Source organism: Bison bison, unplaced genomic scaffold, assembly GCF_000754665.1.
Source record: "Bison bison bison isolate TAMUID 2011002044 unplaced genomic scaffold, Bison_UMD1.0 scf7180017864043, whole genome shotgun sequence".
In the NCBI taxonomy this organism is placed as follows: domain Eukaryota; kingdom Metazoa; phylum Chordata; class Mammalia; order Artiodactyla; family Bovidae; genus Bison; species Bison bison.
The window spans coordinates 5,531,287-5,544,346 of NW_011494615.1; the positions used below are offsets into that span (position 1 = coordinate 5,531,287).

General features: G+C 39.4%; 1 protein-coding gene across 2 annotated transcripts in view; it reads right to left on the bottom strand.

Annotated features, from left to right (window-relative positions):
• The window catches only part of ARPP21 (cAMP-regulated phosphoprotein, 21kDa), a 163,863-nt gene extending 150,824 nt beyond the window's left edge, over positions 1-13,039 (bottom strand). For both annotated transcript variants that reach the window (XM_010835537.1, XM_010835535.1), the window contains exon 1: positions 12,782-13,039. The gene's annotated coding sequence lies outside the window, so the exon portion shown is untranslated. The remainder of the gene's footprint in view (positions 1-12,781) is intronic.
• Positions 13,040-13,060: the final 21 nt, after the last annotated feature.

Below are 13,060 nucleotides of genomic sequence, written 5' to 3' on the forward strand. Positions count from 1 at the left end.
AAGAGAAGAAAGTATGACCAAAATTTATGGGCAATTCAATATGAAATTGATTCACAAATATTATACTCTCCCAAATCATTCAGTAATAGACACTGAATACTGGAAGAGATTTTAGAAATCATCTGGTGTAATTTTTATGCTTTATGGGTGACTTCTAAAAGTAAATTCTTTCTTAGTGTCTGAGGGCAAGAATTTTTCACATGGTGCAGGTCTTAGGACAATGTATCCAGATGTCCCTCTGCTTCCAAATACCTGAATCTTTAACTCTGTCTCAGCCAATGGAAAAAAATACATTCTTAAGAGAAATTATCCTTCAAGTAACTTACAGATCAAAGCTTTTCCTCCTAAAGTTTCCCAGAACCGTTTGTAATCCCATCTCCATCTCATCACAGGCATTATTTTTTAATCTACCAAGGATATTTATAATATTCTGAAACTATTTCAGTCTCCTTTTTCAAACACACAATGTAGAATATAACAACAAATTCAAAAAATCATTTGCTTTCAGAAAAACTTTCTTCTTAAATCTAAACAGATACGTTAGCTTGATCTGATATGAATTTGAACTCTGCAGTTCGTAACAATGATATTTGCATGAGTTGCTTGCAGCTCTAGGAACAGTGTAAATGTGTGATTTTTATAAATTCAACAAAGGAAACCAAATGGCTTATTCCAGTTCCATATACATTTGTCACAATCAGCTTGTCTTTCTCTTGTGAGAGAACTTCCCAATTCCTGCTTTCATGGTTTCAGTCTGTGCTCTATTACCATCAACAGAACTTTCCCCCATTAGCGCTGTTAATTCTTCCTTGTTTGCTTTCTGGAAACAATATGGTCTCCACTCTCGAGGTGTACTTTTTGTCAATTTCCTCAATGAAATTTATGGGTTAAAAATTGATTTTTCTGATTTGTCAAATTAATTCGTATTGTTTATCATCCAAGATATTCTCCATTTATCCATTTTGGAGTTTCCTTATGCTCTCATTCAATTCATTATTTAAAGGGTTCTAGTGCATGTCTCTCTCCTAAATGCCTACAAAATGCTACAGAGCAAATTTCCCAAATATTTAGCTTGAGACCTGACAAAAAATATTTATTTTCAATAAATATTTGAAAACGAAAAATGAACAAGTAAATGAGTGAGTATGACATCTGATGCAACAGACAGATCTTGCTGACTCTCACACAAGAACTCCGTCTCTTCCATTCAGCTCCCATGGAAAGTCCCCTACTTTGACACAGTGTGGTCCAGAAAATATTTTTCTGGTTTCCTGTTGAAAATGCCGGGTGTGGCAGACTCTCTTGCTTTCTACATCTTCCTAAAGCCTGCCATAGCCTCAAAGAAGACAGAATGTTCTCATCTTTCGAAATTAAGGTACCAGGTTTTGCTTTGCTTTGTCAAGTCAGAAAGGTATGCAGACGTTTCTTCCATCAGAACCACGCTCAGCATACCCTAAAACGTAGACGTTAAATTAAGAAAGCAATTCACTCTACTCTTACTCAATCAGATCCCACCCTTTAGGACTAGACTGTTTGGAAAGAGAGGGGTAAGACCTGAATTCAGTTCTCTGGTCCCAAGCAGATTAACTGGTTTGCCAGTTGCTGCTGCTGCTGCTAAGTCACATCAGTCGTGTCCGACTCTGTGCGACCCCATAGACGGCAGCCCACTAGGCTCCCCCGTCCCTGGGATTCTCCAGGCAAGAACACGAGTGGGTTGCCATTTCCTTCTCCAATCATGAAAGTGAAAGGTGAAAGTGAAGTCGCTCAGTCGTGTCCAACTCTTAGTGACCTCATGGACTGCAGCCTACCAGGCTCCTCCATCCATGGGATTTTCCAGGAGAGAGTACTGGAGTGGGGTGCCATCGCCTTCTCCGGTTTGCCAGTTAACCCTCATCAATCCGTTCCCTGCTTTCATATAATAGGGAGGGTAGGGCAACTCTCCTTAAGGCAGGAAGAAAGGTTAAGGAAACCCAACTTTTCAGTATTCTCTTCATTCCTCGTCCCCTGCCTTCATCCATCACTGCTACTTGCCCAGTTCTTCAGAGGAGTGAATTTCTTCCCCACACCCTGGATAACCTTCACCAACGTTAATCCCTCCAAAGGCACATCTCCAGTAAACAGGCATTATTTCCAGCTCTGTGTGTCAGCAATTGGGAAATTGTTTGTGCACTTGCCTCATCTTCTCTCCCAAGACCACATTAACTGAGTGTTAACTATGATTTCCTTTCACATAGATGGAAAAGTGATCTAGGTATTCAGTTTAAACGACTGATGTTTTAGGGACCTTGCTATCTCCATAAAAGCCTGAGTCACTGCTTGAGATCTAAAGGAGAAGCTTCTTTGTAAGAGCCAAAATCATTTCTAGTGAAGTTATAATTCTACATATAAGGGTATCTCTTTGTTCTCTTTTTCAGAAAGATGAATGTCAGATCCACTTAGGCTGAAACTTTTACGGGAAAAACACAGTTAAAACTTTACTTAGAGCTGATTTTAATCCTGAAAAATAGAAGCCATCAACAATATAAAGGTCAATTTTTAATTCCACAAGCCTATTAAATAGCTGACATGTGCAAACAAGAACAGCTAAGGACAGTGAAAAAAAAAACACACTGGGAAATACACACAGGGCTTGTTTCATGGCACTTGATTGCTGTTTGTAGTTATTGTCTTTTTATTTTTTCCAAATTAAAGGTTTATGGCAACACTTCATCCAGGGGGTCTATTGGTGCCATTTTCCCCAAGCGCGTTCGTTCACTTCCTGTCTCTGTGTCACATTTTAGTAATTCTAATATTTCCAGCATTTTCTTTATCATGATATTTGTTATAAAAGTGATCTGTGATCAGTGATCTTTGATGCAACTCTTCTAAAAAGATGCTTGACAACTTGCTGAAGGCTCAGATGAGGGTTGTTAAGTCTCTTTTAGTAATAAAACATTTAAGATTTACATTGGTTTTTTTAAAGACAGGATACAACTGCACACTGGGAACCAAAAAAATTTCATGTGACATGCTTTATTGCAATGGTAGCTTTATTGAGGTGGTCTGGAAATGAACCCCCAATATCACTGAGGTTTGCCTGTACCTGTATACTTTTGAGATAAATTCATTTTTTGCTTAATGCCAAATGGATAGCATTTAAGCATATATATTATGCTGATTCTAGAACATACATACATACACTATATATATATACACAGCTACATACTATATTAGTGTAGATATATATATGTGCGTGTGTGTGTGTGTGTGTATATATATATAGTATATATAATACATATTGGGTTGGCCAAAATTTTCATTTGGAATATCTTACAGAAAAATTCAAACTTTTTGGCCAATGCAATATATATATATAGATATAATGCTGTATATACTCTCTGCTGCGGCTGCTAAGTCGCTTCAGTTGCGTCTGACTCAGTGGGACCACATAGATGGCAGCCCACCAGGCCTCCCCATCCCTGGGATCCTCCAGGCAGGAACACTGGAGTGGGTTGCCATTTCCTTCTTCAATGCGTGAAAGTGAAAAGTGAAAGTCAAGTCGCTCAGTTGCGTCCGACTTCGTCGCGACCCCATGGACTGCAGCCCACCAGGCTCCTCCATCCATGGGATTTTCCAGGCAAGAGTACTGGAGTGGGGTGCCATTGCCTTCTCCGAGATACTCTCTGCTGCTGCTGCTGCTAAGTCGCTTCAGTCATGTCCAACTCTGTGCGACCCCATAGACGGCAGCCCACCAGGCTCCGTCGTCCCTGGGATTCTCCAGGCAAGAACACTGGAGTGGGTTGCCATTTCCTTGTCCAATGAGTGAAAGTGAAAAGTGAAAGTGAAGTCGATCAGTCATGTCCGACTTTCCGCGACCCCATGGACTGTAGCCTACCAGGCTCCTCTGTCCATGGGATTTTCCAGGCAAGAGTACTGGGGTGGGTTGCCGTTGCTTTCTCCGATATACTCTCTAACCTTTCCTAATTTTTTGTTCTAGCACTTATTAGAATATTGAAGGTTTATAAATGGATTCTCAGGTACCTTCTGAGAAATTTCATTGGAACATTTTTCTGATGGTACTATTTCTCTGAACAGTGTGTGTGTGTGTGTTCAGTCGTGTCTGACTCTGTGACCCTTTGGACTAGAGTCTACCAGGCTCCTCTGTCCATGGGATTCTCCAGGCAAGAATGCTAGAATGGGTTGCCATTTCCTTATCCAGGGGATCTTCCTGACCCAGGAATAGAACCTGCATCTCCTGTGTCTCCTGCATTGGCAGGTGGGTTCTTTACCACTGTGCCACTAGGGAAGTCCCCTCAGAAGAATGGCTGATATTTAATTATGATTTTTAAAAAGTGTGGTTGTCTGATGAATTAACTGCTTTGCACAGCTCAGCCTCTCTACGGAACACCTTTCATGGTTCTCCATTTTCTGATGGGGACCAACTGATTAAAACCCAATTATGACAGACATCACCCTCTGACCATTTTCATGTAAGGGCTGAAATGATTCATTTCAGCAACATTAACTGAAGATACTTTAGAGTCTGAGGCCATTATCAGCGGCGCACTCCGAACAGCTTTCTCAAGGCTTGGAGACAGGAAACCAAAGCCGCCAGAGGGGGCGCCAGAGAGCCCAGCAGCAAGCCCACTGCTCTGCTTGCCTGAACTTCCGAGAGGATGCTGGGAAATGTTTCCGCCTCCCCTGCCACCCCAGAGTTGCTGCTCCTGGTCGCACTCCTCAGCGCAGGATGCAAGGTAACTCCTTCCTGGATCCATTTCAGTTCCTTCGCATTCAATAATGACCTGGCTCTTCGGCCACCCCTTTTGGATGGTGAAAATTACTCAATTAAAAAGTTTTAGAGAAGTCTTCTCCTTTCACTTTCCAGACAACTCTCAGTGGGTCCATCTCTGCCCCTAGAGACTGACAGGAGAGAATGACCTTACTAAGCATTCCTATCCTCATACAAGGCCCACCTCCTAGATTAGTTACTACCTCTGCTTGGCTGTCGATATTTTCTAGGCTCACAGAAAATATTGCGCCTAGAAAAATCTCTCTCTAGGCACAGACAGAGTAAGCTAGTTTCCAATTCCAACCAGTAAAAATGGTTACAGATTGGAAACAGAAAAGAGATGTACTCTAAATTACTAAAACACAGACACACAAAATGCTTAAAAGGAAGTTTTTCTCATTCCATGTAATCAGGTTAAATCTCTCTAACATTTTTTATATGAAAAGGTGATGATTTCCTTTTAGTGAATAATACCAAGGTACCAGGGACTTTGTTTCTGCTTCAGTCTTGCCAAGCAGGCCTCAGGTGTCCCATATGCTACATGAAACACTGAAGCAAGGAGGAATGAACGAAATCGCTATGGTCACATGATGGGCATTTGTTTGTGACTGAACTGGTGTTACTACAGTCTTGAGGAAACTAGGAAGCAGAGAGGGGTTGAGAGTCTTGGCTGTGGACACATTTTTTCAGTTATTTACTTAGACCCAGAAGGTAAACCCCAGGACGGGTTCCTCAGGTGGTAAATTGCATATTTACAGAGCTAAGCTTTGGAGAAGTGAGATTTAGGTGCACCACCACATTTAGACTTTGTTTTCCGGACCTTTTCTTTTAATCCAGATTTTTCACATTTCTCTGATCTGCAGAATCCCATGGAGGCCCGTATCTCAGTGGTACAGTCCGTCATCATGAGCACACAGCAATTCCCCGCCTGCTCTCTGATGAGTTCCAGCATCCTCTAGCCCACACCTCTCCTTTAGTTTTAACCTGATAAGGGATCCAAAGCTCCTCTGAGTTCAAAAGGTCTCCTTATCTATAGCTTCCTGCATCATATCTGACAAATCATGCAGACGTTGCGATCATTATCATTGTGAAATGATATCCCTCTTGGACAGATATTTACATCCATGTCTTACGATATGAATACATTTTTCACATATAAACTCTCTTAACTAAATACACTCTCCCACCTCTTCATGCTGAAAAAAAAAAAAACAAAACACTAAAAACAAAGCCACATGTAGTTCCAGATGAAGTTGATAATTATAATAGTAATTAAAAATGAAGGAGTCCAGTTGTTAAGGGTGCTTCACGGAGCTTAAGCAGATAGCAACAGCATGGACTCACATCATGATGGCATGCTGTATCATTTCATCTTTCCCAAACTCTACCCATGATTATGTGGAAATTTCAGGGTTAGAGAAAGATTTTAATCTTCACAAAGGAAATATGAAATAAATGCTGAACGAAGTTAAATAAGCACCGAAGTGAAAATAAAAAGACAAACCATTAATACCAACTAGTTGTTTCCAGTGGGATTTCTAAATTCGTCTTTAGTGCCATGCCATTTGTTTGATAATTTCCTAAAATTCTTACAGTGCTAGTATATCTAAGTAAATTTAAAATAAATATAAAGCTGTATAACTTAAAAGTGTTAGTGCCATTATTCCCATAAGCCGGATAAAAGAAATAGAATCACAGATATGACTGCAATGTCCTGACCATGAATGAATTTGGCAGAGTTCAATAGCAATTTCAACATAACCGTGTGCTTCGTTGACTTAAAAGAGTGGTCATCTGAGTATAAACCTTAATCTTCTTTCTCTAAAAAAATAAATGCTATATTTATAACAAAAAGATCTTTTGACACTCATTTTTAAAAATTGCATTTTAAAGAATCGAGTGTTTGAAGCCTGTAAACAATGCTGAAGTCTTGATTCTGTCACATATTCACATGGCATCTACTTATTTTCTAACAGCTCTTTGATGATTAAATTAAGTCAGATGACAGCAGCCCTGGGATTTCCATCAGAGTGGTATACATATTAACCAGCAAAATGCTAAGAAAAACCTGCCAATGAAGAGTGTGGATATTTTCTTAACAATAAATATTAGAACTTCATGTGGGGATTTTAGCTGGTGGCTTTAGAAAGGTATAAAAAAACTGCAAAATTAACACAATAGCTTTTTATTTGCCCATTGAGTTTATGAGCAAGAAAAAGTCAAACAGTTATGCATAGTCCCTGAATTTCAGAGAGTTGCCATGTCCCTCCTTCATTCTCTGCCGACCCATGGCTGGATTTTTCTATGTGATGGTGATGAAATCACCTGAAAGCAACTCAGACGACGGAACAATCAGATGACAGCTGGGCCTTCTAATTTCCATGTCAAGGCATATCATATTTGGACTTGGAAGATCGTAAAACTTTTAGAAATTGATGTTCTGTTGTTTTCTGAAGATGTGGAAACAGTTTACCTCAATTATTGGCGATTTTCCATTGCAACCAGATCAAATTACGTCAACATGCATTTTTAGTTTTCCCTTTAAGGTATGATGCTGTGGATTAGATGGTCCTAAAGTGAATATTGGATCTTGACAACTGGAAGAAAATCTGCAAAATATGTGAGATCATTCCTCTGGTTTGCATTTCCCTAGAGATGATCCTCACTCTGATCACGTTTAGTGCATGATAAAGAAGCAACTGACAATAAAGGAAATGTAAAAGAATGTGTATCCATTATTAAAAATTCCAGCACTACATCCATCCATCTTAGGTTGAAAAGTCACAGAGTTCTTTTGGAAGTCTTTATCACAAACACTGATTTCCTATCTTGTGTGGGTCCTTCCTATCAGGAGGTTGATCTGGGTTTATTTAGGTAGATTAGCTTTGTGAATATGTCGCAGTGAAAAAAACTTGCAGAAAAAAAAGACTGTATATTACATTAAGTGATTCTGCATAGAATCACATGCTGCGTAACCACAGAAATCTCTACAAAATTTGCCTAAATATTTGAAATAAAATGTGACGCAGTTGTTTTCCTGTTAAAAATCTTAAATCCTTCCCTTCAACTGAAACCGAATTTCATTTTTACTTATATTAAAACCAATGTTACTATTCACAGAAGTGAAGTTGTCAACAAAATCTTAATATTTTGTGTGTTATCCACAACACATTTTTAATGTAAGAATTGCACCATTTTAAAATGGTGTGAAATGTAATAAATTGATTAAAGGCCTGTTTCTTAAAGGGCTAATCACTAGTGGGACCCTCTTTCCTTTACCTGAAGAAAATGAAATATTTTCTGCTGCTAGATAAAAGAAAAAATTGTAACATATTAATACTTTAAAAATGTTGTAAGAACTTATGACTGAGGGAGAATTATGACCTTGTACCTTGAGTGAGATAATTCTGGGTGAATTCTTTGGCCTTTAAATAAGTCACAGATGCAATTTTATTCTAATAGATATCACTTGGTCACAGAACTTTAAAAAATCTCATATAACCTTTGGCATGGACATTGTATATTAGGTAGGGGTTATAAAAAACTGCCAGGAGAAATTTTCTCAAGAAAACTATGTAGAGGAATTTAAAATATTGATCTACTGTGGCTGCAGACCATGGTTACCAGTCCTTCCACCTGCCGATGTGAAGATCGCTGCTGGCGGCAAGGGAAGAGCATAACATGATGCTAAGGACTCAGTTTGAAGGTAGAGTCAGTTTGGTGTATTGCAAGTCAGTTCCTTTTGTTTTTTCAATTTCTCCTCCATTGTCCCGATGGAATGATTTCAATACATGTTTTGTTTTACCTGCGCAGCTATTTCCCAGGGCACAGATACCTCCCAGTAATTTTAGAGAAAGGTGCCTTCAAAATGCTAGATGGGCATTTCATGACTTACAAAAACACAATATCACCAGATTACAGAGGATTCTGAAACCACAAGCTAACACTGCTGCCAAACATTAAAAACTGCAGAGTAAACTTGAAACTCTGTCTCAAGGACTTGATTTTTGATCAAGCAGATGATACTAATGTATGCAGTTTAAATACTGTGTATCTCAGCTCCCATTTCATCCTCATAGAAATGAAAGGGCTGTGATGTAAATACAAATAATACATAACTTTGAACATCCAGAGCCAAGTTTAATCCAAGATGAGCAAAATTAATTTAGATTATAAGACTCTGATCTACTGAAAAAATCAATTTATTAGCACTTGGCATAAATATATATTAAATGAAACCAACCTCAGAAGCAAAGATAGCCTGAGAAAAACAAATCCAGTCACAGATAAGTCTTGTTAATGTTCTTTTTCTACCTTCAACAGTCCTTCAGCAGTGACTTCTATAACTGTTTGAAATCATTAAGCATATTTAACTTTCAATGTTAGAATGAAAAATAAAAGAAAAGAAAGCAAAGTCAGAAATGTAAAGACTCTGGAAGCACCGATTTAAAAAAAAAAATGAAGGTCATTTGCCTAAAGAGAGGAAGTACGGATAAGATAAGTTCATCATCACTGACTTAAAATATGTTCAGAACTTCGCTGGTGACATAAGGCATTTTTGAGGAAGCCAATTCTTTTCCTGATTAGAGATTCACAAATTTCTCAACATGCACCACTGTGTGGAACCAGTTAGGACCATGCCAGTACTTACCATTTGAAGAGATGGCTTTCAGTGTCCACATCACCTTTAAGCCCCAGATTCTTTCCTAACCTTGTCATGAAGCAGATCTGAATTAAACTAACGTATATACAAAGGGTTCATTTGCGATTTTCAAGCTTACGGACTTCAAACTATCTCCCCATAGTAATGAGGATTTTCAGTCCTATCCACTTCTGGCTATATGGTATATTGTGTCTTCACCGGCTGACTCACTCCACACTCCACTCATGCAGTTTATCATGATCTTGTGCACAGATATAATCCACATTGAATTCAGATGAGAATGCCCATTGCCTAGAGAATCTGGAGAAAAGTAGCAGCACTGTGGTTCAAATAATATTTCTCCGGTAAGAGAAATACTATAATCAATGTAGATTACTTCTCTCTCTCAAAGTAGAAGGTGGAAAACAGAAGCAACTGCAGCAAATTATACTAACTCTCTGCAATGTATTTTTCTTGTTTTTTTTTTGGGGGGGGTGGGGGTTACTTCTTGTAAAAATTGACAAGATTCAGGACAACTTTGGACACTGTTCTAACAGCTTCATTTAATAAAAATTATGACTCATTTCTCCACTTAATACAAACGTCTCACTTTCTCTTGTGTTTATTACTTTTGAAACAATCTAGGCATTTTTCTAATTAGCTTTACTCTGCACAAAGAAATAACCCGACTGCAGTACTTTGTTAATGTGAAAGTGAACGACAGGGACCTTTCTGATTGAACATTCTCACTTCCTACCTCAAGACAGGCGTTCTGCACATATGCAAATAACTGCAGACAGATGGCTTTGTATATCTTACGCACTATAACATTAAGACATGTCCCCCCTCATTATAAAATCCTGAAAATTACCAGCGCTGCCTCTGCCATCTACATTTAAGAAATAGTTAACCTTTGGTAACATCATCTGTTGTGCTTATCTCAAAGTAAGGGGGGAAAACAGCTTAAATATTCTATCAAGTTCAGCCAAAACTTCCTACTTCACTTCATTGTCACAATACTTGGTCTAGACTCCACGTTTATAAAAGAAAACGAAAAGCAAATTCACAAGGCAGAGCTTCAGGTCATCAGCCTATCTTAGAAGGATTTAGTTATTTTATGCCCGGAACATTTTACAAGCTCCAAACCGTTCCCCAGTACAATATTTTAGGAAGGTGAAATTACTTCTGCACGTCTTACCACCCAAGTACCTGACAGTTTGGATTAAAAATAGTATATACACAGCAACTCCCTGGTTACTATTTCCCTGAAGTTTTAAGGCACTCAAATTATTGAATCTTCTTTCTAAGAATTACTGGAGAGGTTGATGAAAACACATATCAAACTATTCACAGGTAATTCTCCCACAAAAATCAACTGGCCTCTGTCAGTGCGATTCATTAGGACTAATGAAAATTACCATCTCCTGTAGCCAGTCTGTACCTTTCCAGACATCCTTCCCCAGGATCCATCACCATGCCCAGCTCTGCCTTCCATCCTGCTCCTTGTAGTGCTGAGTGAGGCACTCACTCCTTCATTAAATAGCATTAAAAATAGACCGCACAGAACTCCCCAGTGGAGCATGCTCTAATGGGGCTAGTGCCACAGTTCTCAAGGTAACCACACTCAGCTGGTATCCAAGAAGGAAAGTCACTGGGAGACCAGCAATTTACTAATTTAATAGTGCAGTGCACCCAAACCTATCTCAGTCTGAGCTGAACACTGTAAAAGAGAAATCAGCATGTAGTGAAATGAAGTCACAGAGAAGCTCAAGGTGCATTTCTGGAGTGTGTAAGTTTCTTTAAAAACACCTCTCTGAAAAAGTACTCTGCTGAATAGACATTCATCCAAAGCAACTTATTTCAAGAATTTATTGGACAATATTAATCACAAGCACTGAGGATAAGTTAAGACATCTCTGTAGAGCAGTCTGAATGTCTTAAAACTGTATTTAAAGCAGATTACTTGAGACCAAGTGATAGTATTAATAAGCAAGGGTAGTAACAGCCTTTTGCAAGGAGGAACTGTATTCCTTAAAGAATATTCTAAACTCCCTCTCTGGAGCCTTGAAAAACATTCTGTTCAAGTGACAAAGTATAAGAATGTTATTAGAAAGGAAATTCAGGATCAAACACACATACATACCTTAGAAATCCGTGTCAACCTGAGATGAGGGCAAATGTTATTATCTCTCATGCGATCCTTATTGGGAAAAAGCAGAGGCAATCACTGCCAAGATAACCAGACTATTCGGCTACATGGCTAGAGCTCTAGGCTTCCAAACGACTGCCCTCTGCGAAAATGACATTGCCTAAAACCTTACGAAGACATGTAAGCCCCGTGGTGACAAAACCCGAGCAGTAGCTGCATTTATTTTAAAGTGGCAAAGGTTTCCTAACTTTTACCAAATGAAAGGTGATTTCCTGTCAGCTCCGTTTCTCCGTTTTCTCAAAACAATCACAGCCATTTTGGTCACCAAAGTGGATGAAGAAGAGGAGGTGGGGATCATTTGGATTTCTTCAGTATTTGAGTGAAATCTTGTCCACATTCAGCCTAAACTTTGGAGATCGTCATCTTTATTTGGGGAGGCTGAAGTGTCATACCAACAGACTTGAAAAAAGTCAAATTAAAATGGGTATCTGCACTCCAAACACAATCTCGTGAAAGTGATTCTTACCAGCCTTCCATCCCTCTAACTTTCAATTCTTTCTTTGTCTTTCCAGCCCAGATTCTGTGCTTGCCTGTATCTTCAGGATACTGAACTGACAGCAACCACATCCACTCCAGCCCCATTTCCATGCATGAACACCCAGAGAATCCATTTCTCTTCCTAGGAAACTTTCTATACACCTGTCTCATTCAACTACCACTGCATCTACAACCCTGAGGCAGAAGATGTTAAATTTGGAGTTTGCAATGATACAGAATTCAGATACATAAAAATGAGACTGAACATCTTTCCTCTAAACCCTGGGGGAGCCAGGATCTCAAGTCCTCTGAGGGCAACAAACAGATGACAACTTTCTGCCCCTTGCATAGCTCTCTTCCAAAAGAAATATGCACATTCCCAACTTTCTACAGAGAAGCCTTTAAAGATCAACTGTATACTTCTCTGATGAAGAGACCTGCTCTTTTCCATTCTCTTCCTGCTTTTCATTTTTGCCTCATTCTGGGGAAGGGGGAGTCTACCCCTCCTCCGACAAAGCATGAAAACACAATACATACATAACAACAGCTTTCTACAAACAGGAAGGAGAAACCTAGACTTAAAGAAAAGCACAGATGCAAGGCAGGAAGGAAGAGAAAAAAAAAAGAGAAAGAAACGACAAAAGGCGTGCAATGTTCACGTCGGAAGACCTTAAAATTATTTTACCTTGACCGAAAAGTGGACGTCCCCCCAGCGTCTCTGTTCCTTGATTGATTTTGGTTTGTGGCTTTTATTAGTATTATTGTTTCTCACGGATGACTTGGCTGTATTTGTTTGCTTTGGCTTATTATTGTTATTATTTTGGGTCGATTTATTTAACTGCTAATAAAAGGAGCCTTCTGCGGCGTCGGCGGGGCTCCCGGCAGGGCTGCGGCACCCAGGGCTGCGGCCACAGCAGCGGCTTCGGCCGGTGACCCCGAGGTCCCTGCGGCTCCCCGCTGCTCA